This window comes from Balaenoptera physalus (genome assembly GCF_965194825.1).
Source record: "Balaenoptera physalus genome assembly, chromosome: 2".
NCBI classification, from domain to species: Eukaryota; Metazoa; Chordata; class Mammalia; order Artiodactyla; family Balaenopteridae; genus Balaenoptera; species Balaenoptera physalus.
In genome coordinates this window covers 75,189,123-75,197,389 of record NC_138883.1, presented here as the reverse complement: position 1 = coordinate 75,197,389, position 8,267 = coordinate 75,189,123, and the positions used below count along the sequence as shown (strand labels likewise).

The 8,267-nt window shown below is 39.0% G+C and overlaps 1 long non-coding RNA gene across 1 annotated transcript; it reads left to right on the top strand.

The window, feature by feature from the left end:
- The first annotated feature begins 291 nt into the window (after positions 1-291).
- Positions 292-3,277, top strand: LOC309656312. The gene is made up of 2 exons (XR_014261288.1): positions 292-1,042; positions 1,257-3,277. It is a non-coding gene; the product is annotated as an uncharacterized lncRNA (long non-coding RNA).
- Positions 3,278-8,267: the final 4,990 nt, after the last annotated feature.

The window sequence follows — 8,267 nt, the reverse complement described above, 5'->3', positions numbered from 1 at the left end:
CTGGTGGCGCAGTGGTTGAGAGTCTGCCTGCCAATGCAGGGGACACGGGTTCGAGCCCTGGTCTGGGAAGATCCCACATGCCACGGAGCAACTAGGCCCGTGAGCCACAATTACTGAGCCTGCGCGTCTGGAGCCTGTGCTCCGCAACGGGAGAGGCCGCGACAGTGAGAGGCCCGCGCATCGCGATGAAGAGTGGCCCCCGCTTGCCGCAACTAGAGAAAGCCCTCGCACAGAAACGAAGACCCAACACAGCCAAAAATAAATAAATAAATAAATTAATTAATTAATTTTTAAAAAAAAGACTCAATGTCAGGTTTCAAAAGAATATATTATTCCTGTTATAATTTCATGAAAACATAAAAAACTGATTAGATTCTGAAAGTCTGAGGGGCTGATTTTTTAACATTTCATGTTAAAGTAACTTTATTTAGTGAAAAATCTAAATAGAGCCCTAGAAGCCGGTTAAAAAAAAGAGATACATTAATTATTTTGGATAATATTGCCTTTCACCAAGAAAGCTGAAAATCTGTGAGTTTTAAAAGAACTCCACTGATTCAGAATGGAGAAAAGTAGATAGAGGCTAAATGAATGACCGGTAAGTAGATTACAAGAAGGGTGTATACCCTATGCTAAATTCTGTTTTAAATGGGCTGGCAAAATTATTCTGTTGAATAATTATCAACGCATGTCAACCTGTTTAATCTGTAGTTCCACTCAGCTGAAAACTTTAATACTAATTTTTCCATGCTCCTTTTCAGATACTGCCTAACAATTACCGTGGGAAGAAAAGTAGACAAAGTTTTGTGGTGAGCCAGACTTTTACCCCATCTGTGCACAGACCACGTGGTCTATGAACATAACACCCTACTTCCTGTTTGGAGGAGTGACACAGGAACCCAGGTACTATGTATATGTGCTGCTAGGCCCTCAAAGACACTGAACTCTCAGTTTGAGGCAGAACTGAAAACATACGTGCAGGGGAATTCTTGCCACATGGTGCTCTCCAGCCTGCTCTGGGTATTCCTGGCCTTCATCTTCTGTGGTAGGGATGGTTCCAAATATGGGTACAAATGTTCAGGTTGAAAGGACTGCACACAGGCACATGGTACTTCACATGGACTTGGGGAGGAAAGGAGGATTGGAGAAAAGAAAGCTTATCATGATTTCAATTTGGTTTTTCTTTGGGTCCTAAATTAGTCTAATTCCTACATTATTTTGTTCACTACTTCAGCTCTGTTTTCTGATTTTTCCCACAGGATTTGGTGCGACCCAGAAAGTTACTCAAGCCCAGCCAGCCATATCCAGTCAACTAGGGAAGGCAGTCACCTTGAACTGTCAGTATGAAACAAGCTGGAGACAGTACTATATTTTTTGGTATAAGCAGCTTCCCAGTGGAGAGATGACTTTCCTTATTGATCAGAGCTCTTCTGGCCAAAATGCAAAGAAAGGCCGCTATTCTATAAACTTTCAGGCAAGACGTAATTTCATCAGCCTCACCATTTCAGCCTTACTGATGGAAGATTCTGCAAACTACTTCTGTGCTCTCTGGGAACTCACAGTGCTTGAAGTAATAGGAAAAGCCAAACAAAAACCCCAGAGCTCAATAAGAGAGAGCCCCCTTGCTGTGGGAGCCAAGCTGAAAGGCACACCTGCAGACCCCAGACGAGAAATGGTAGTCCTGTGGTTGCTTAATCTGCGGTCTGGATCAGGAGATTTAATTCTAAATAAACTCTCCTGCTGTCTCACTTGGGAACAGATGTCCAGAGTAACTTTCTACTAGTACATACTCAGTCTTGAATTTTTGACTTTAAATCCATCACACAGAACATGTGTAAAATTGTCTAAAGTTGAAAACTTGCTCCATAATAATTTAAAGTGGCAGTTTCACCTAAAGACACTCACATCACAAACCTGGGTCTAGCTATCTGAAATGGTCATGAAAATCATTTCCTTAGTCCTTTCCTCTTAGACTTTGTGTCAGGGTACAATCAGAGAAGCAAATCACAAGTGATCTAGAATAAGAGACTCATTGTAAAGAATAGCACTCAGGCAATAGCTAGAGCTGGTGGAGGGGTCTATACAAAGCTGTTATCTTGGCATCTGGTGTTGAGCCTGAATTCACTGTTAGTCAATTACAGTATCATTTGGGAAGGAAACTTGGATGTGGACAAAAGCATGGACAGACTGTGACATGTAGGGATACTAGAACCCATGAGGACAATGGAACCCACAAAGACACACTAAAACTTGTCTGTCTCTCCCCTCCTTCAGTCTCACAATGGTGGGTGACCTTAAGGAGAAGTGGGTGTCATTTGCCCTCATGCTACATGCATACTTGGTCCAAGACAAAGAGAAGATGAGGAGGAGATCGGGTGGGAGGTAGAGGAGTTGTGAGTCAACAATAAGATGAGCTAGCAGATCAGCAGCCAATGTGTGAGTTGCCCCAGTGCCTGGAGCCCTGCAGCAACCAGCAGAGCACAAAAAATGTGGCTACTTCATGACAACTACCTTCTAAACCTTTCACAAGTCTTTTTTGTGGCCAACCCTAAACCAGAACAGTACAGGGAAGCAAATTCTGGGACATAGATTTCCAGATAGTTGAGACACTACAAAGCTGCTACAGTACCCTCTATGTCAACTAGTCACCCACCTTTACCTCTTTTAACAGCACAACTTTCAAATAAAGACAACAGCAAAACTATGCTTCCTGTTAATAAGATGCAATTATTCCCCATTCAACCAAAACCAAGCTAACCCTCTCCTGAAGAGAGTATACCAAGTTCATTTATCCATTTTGGGGTGGTGTTCTTTCCTCTTATACCTCATTCACACCGTCCCATTGAATCCTGCATCTTAACCACTGAGATACAATGAGATATAAGATAAACTTATACTTGCACATCATAGATTACCACAGGCAGACAAGTAGGGGAGAGATTTAAAAATGGTTAATGTATACATAACCATATTCATATCAAAATGAAAAAGAAATTGTCATAACTATTATAGTTCTTGTTTCTGCAAATGACCACATGATTGTAGGTGGTATTTATAACTACCATTTCCATTACCCATTCCATAACCTATTTGCTCATAGCAAGCACCTTCACTCACTGCTATACTTGACTTCCTAAAAAACGAGTTTCTTATTCAGGAGCAATGCTATGTGGAAAACCATAAAGATGAATAAGGAATTCTGCAAGTCCACCACTGTGGTTTTGGCAGAAGTTTGCAAGGCATTGAAGGCAAATCCAAGGGTCTATTTAAGTGGGAATAATCTTGCCAATACCCAGGGAAAATCGATATATTGTATTCTGGGAAATATCATTAAGAATGATGCCTGATTTCACATCAGAAGTCACCAAGTGAAAGCATTTTTAAAGTGTTAAAACAAATAAATAAAACTTTGAAACTGGCTTCTTATGAACATGAAAGTATATTTTTAAATTGTCTTTGTTAAAAATCACTGGTAATAGGGGGGAAAGTCAAGGCACAGAATGGTAAACTATATTTGCAATGCATATTTCTGATAAAGACTCAAATGCAATATATATTAAAAGCTCATGTAAATCAATAGGAAAAGAGTTAGTAAGAATGGCAAAATCTTGGCGATCCAATTCAGAAATATTATATCCAATAGCTAATAAATATACAAAATTATCATTATTCATCAGGGAATATTATTATTATTATTCATCAGGGAAATGAAAAGAAAACCTCATCTGTGTACTTTTAGCATCCTGAGTGAATCAGTATGGCTAGGAGAATATGACCTAAGAAGATAGGGAAAAATAATGACTGTCTCCAGGAAAATAAGTGATTAAGTAATTTTCTTGGAAGCTTCCATCATTGAACTGATGTGGAGAAAACAACAAGCAGTAACAGAACACAGACCTGGAAATTGAAGGAAAGGAAGGTTTTACTAGAAAAAAGAAAGTTGGTACTTATTTGGCTTACTATATGTCAGGCACTGTAGTATGCATTTCAGATTCATTATCTAATTTAAATATCATAAACCCTATGAGATAGATTTTATTGTTCCAATTTTTTTAATCTTTGGGAAATGAGACATAACTTTCCTAACTGTGAATATCATCTCTAACTTTTATTGCCAACCAGAGCGTAGCATTTTATGGGGCTCCTAAAGAGCAAGGTTTGAACTATTGAGAAGCACTTGGCCCCAGAACAGGGTGGCTGGATGTCTCAGTGATGGTGACATTACTGGTTTAAACAGGAACCTAAAGGGAACTAGGAAAGAAGATGCCAAACCTAGGCACAAATTGCCCCAGGATCAATAGATGAGGAAATCATCCACTAATCAGTTAACAGTGCTGAATGCTTTAGCAAGTTTCTTATGCAGTAGTGTGCTGGGAAGAATAAGGCGCTACAGGGAAAGATATTTTTCCTTAAACACTCCAAGCATGTTTCTATATCAAGACCTGTGCTCCTTGCCTTTGTCCTATTGTGATGTTATGCCCCCAAATATCTACATGGTGCACCTCTGAATTCCTTCATGTCTTTACTCAAATGTCACCCCTTTGCGAATCTTTTATCCTTTTAAACTTTCTATTTTCCTTCCTTGAGAATCAGGCTCTAGCACACTGAATGCAGCAAGAAAGAAAGCTGAAGCACTGCCACCTGGTGTCCTGCTCAAATATTTCGTGATGCTTACACTGGCCTCGCTGCTGCCCTCTAGCGATACTGGGTAAAATTGTGGTGAAGCCTAGTCACAATAGAAGGTGCCATTGCTGAACCAGTCAGTAAACTTCCCAATGCAGAAATCAGGAGAGAGAGGATTCAGGAGAACTGGCTGGAGTTTTTCTTTTGGTAGCCAGATGTGAAAGTGATTGACTTCAAATGACATATACAACACATGAGATGATTTTGGCTGTAGAGTTATAGGCTACCTCGGAAAGAAAGCTCAGAATTGTTGTGCAAGTTTGGGGTTTCTTCTCTGGTAAGTATAATTGTGTCTACTGCTCTGTCCTTTCTTGTAGTATAGCAATATCCTGAGAAGTCGGAGCAAGAGTCAATAATGGGAAAAAATAAACAATTGTAGCAAATACTGGGTGGTATACTCATTTCATATTATAATATGCCCACCCAATCTCTCAATATAACACCTTAATGAATTGACTTCTCATTAACAGTAAGAACATGATAGACCATGGATACTTATGATAACACATGAAATCTGCCAGGTAACCTGCTACATATACCTCACAAAAATATTGAACTTTATCTTGGGATAGATTCCTCTGCAATTTCAGATTCTGTCTCCCAACACCGCCCTGCAAGATTTTGCACATTGCCTACAGCTGGTTGAGTGCCTAAGCTAGGGAAGGTATTGTGTTGGGTGATTTGAATGTGTGTTCTCACTTAATTCTTACTGGAACCCTTCAAGTTTGGGTCCATCCTACTCTAGGGAGACAGTGTAGCAAAGTGCTTGAGACCAAAGACTTGGGTTGTATTTCTAGATCTACCACTCGGTAGTTGAGTGATCTTGGGAAAATGACTTAATAATTTTTATGCTTCCATTTCCTCGTGTCTACAATGTGGATATTGATAGAATCTACCATGCAGGGTTCTTATGAGAAGTGAATGAGATGATGAATGCCAGTGCTGAGCCCAGCACCCCCAGAAAGATACTGGCTACTTGCAGAAAAGGGAATTGAACATGAGAGAGGTTCAATATCTTGTCTGGTGTTGCAGAGTAAGTGTCGGAGTGGAGCCCTCTCTCCATACCCTGTCTAGAGCAGATGCCTTCCCTCACCCCAAGAGCAACTCTCTAGCTCAATACAATATTGTATTTTTTAAGTGCTTATCACTATCTATAATTATCTTTTTTAAAAAATCCATTTATTTAATTCTTCCTCCTCCTACTGCACTGTAGGTCTTTTATATCCTTTCACTACAGAGTCCTCTATGAGTGAACAATACTTACTGCAGGAGGCTCAATTTATATGTGTGTGTGTGTGTGTGTATATATATATATATATATATATATATATATATATATATAAAATAAGTGTACAAAAGATAAAATTATTTCTAGAGTCCATGCTATTCAAACACTGATATAAAAGCTTAAGCTGGACTAATCTTTGTGTTGTTTATCTAGAACTGTCAATATGTATATCCTGCAAGTCACTTCATCTAAGATTTAATTTATGCAATATATCTAGTGATCAATTGGCTTCTCCTCTATTTCAGGTAAGGTGGGTTGCTGTAGATTACAGGATTCTACCTTACTAGTTGCATGAATGTCAAGGCTGTTGGAGGTATGCCTGTCTTGTTCTGGACACATACCTTCCAATAACCGGGTGAATTTTTCAGTGGATCAGTATTTTCATCAGAAATACGCTTTACAGCAAGTAGGCTTTATGATGGTGTGGTCATACCCACACTATCCTATTCATCAAGTGATCTGATCTGGAGGAAAAAAAAAAAGGAACTTCACTTGTACTAGCTTCTGTTTGTCTAGCAGTCCATCCCTAACCTCAGCCTTTGCACTTCTAAATTGGGAGACATTAATGAGGTTTTTCAGGATTTCCTTTATTAACCACAGTGGCATGTCTTTTCTTGGGAAGGAAAGTCAGAGGTTAGCCATTGAGATATCTTCCAATCCTGTTCCACTTTTCAGAACACTATTTGAGTGTGTGGGAGGTACTGTTCCCTGAGTTTAGTACCTTCCCCATGCTGTTTCCTTTATTTATTTCAGTTGTTCACTGGAAAGAAGGTTATGTAGTCAATTTACACTGCCAATTTTCCAGAAGTAGATTTAGATTCTGACCAATCTTAATTACTGCTATCTTGTACTGTTAAATTTCCCCTGGATGTCTTTTTTTTTTTTTTTTTTTTTCAGCTGTTTTTTAAGCTCACAGGGAACAGAGAGTATTGCTTTCATAATTTTCAGATCTCTTAAGGACATTCTGGGCACAAAATGACTGTTTAAACTAATATGTGTATGTTCAATCAAACTAGCGTTATTCCTGGTCTGTGACACAGGCAAGATAGAACATAATTCTTACTTACTTTTAAACAACGCTATTTGAGGTAAAATTGACATTCCACAAAATTCATCCATTTTGAATTTACAGTTCAGTGATTTTTGGTAAATTAGCTGGCTTATGAAACCATTACAATAATCCAGGTTTAAACACATTTATCACCACAAAAATCTCCTTTATGCTCAATTATAGTTAATCCCTGTTCCGATACCTGGCCACAGGCAACCAGTGACCTACTTTATATCTCCATAGGTTCCTTTTCTGAACATTTCATGTAAATGGAATCATTCAGTACATTTAGGTTGTTCCATTTTTTGGCTAGTAGAAAGAAACCCAAAAAGTAGACTCCTGTTATTTTTAGAACATATCTTCTCTAACATTTAAAACATTTACTGAGTATCACAAATGTTAAGTGGCATGGCAGATTCCAAACACCATGGACTCTTTACCAGATAGATATGTGTTCTAATTATTACCAGATGTTTGACCTGGAGTGAATTCCTCAATCTCTTTCAGCTTTAGTTTTCCTGTTTGTAAATTGGTAATGATAGTAATTCTATTGTGTGATTTCTGTATTCGAATAACGTACATAAAGCAATAGATAATTTAGCACGTGGTATGTGTGCACATTTATAATATGAGGATTTGAAAGTTTTAGAAATCTTGTTGAAAGTTCATATAAAAGATTCTTAACCAAAGTGTTTTTCCTGCCACAAATTGCCATCCCAATCTCTCTCAAGTTGAATAATTGCAGTCCACCATGAGGCAGCCCACTTCTGAATGGTTGTCAGTTCTCTTTGTGCTGTGGACTCATGGAGGATGTCCTCAATGTTTGTGAAGTTGGTCTCAAGAAAGCAGTGTTTGAGCCCTCCTTTTGAATGACAGGAAACTGAGTCTAGGTCAGAAATTGTTGGTGTGTTTCTAGGACTTGTATGTGGTCTTATCTCTGATTGGTTGGGCAACCAGATGCAGAATCCTATTTTCTGAAGAAGAATATTCCTCTACTGAGGATACTTGGGCAGGATAAATGGAGAGGAATCCCTTGCCAGCTCCATTGTTAATCCTGTGACTTCATCTTGGCCTTAAGTCCAGGGGCTGCTGAAGACATTCGGAACAGTATGTGGCGGTGATGGAGAAGGAGGAGGATGTAGTCACGTAACTCTAGGTTCTGTTTGGGAATGTGTGAAGACAATGAACACTCTGTAGAGAGATCAGTTTATGTCTGACCCTGTCTTTCTGAACAGAAATGAGCAGCGT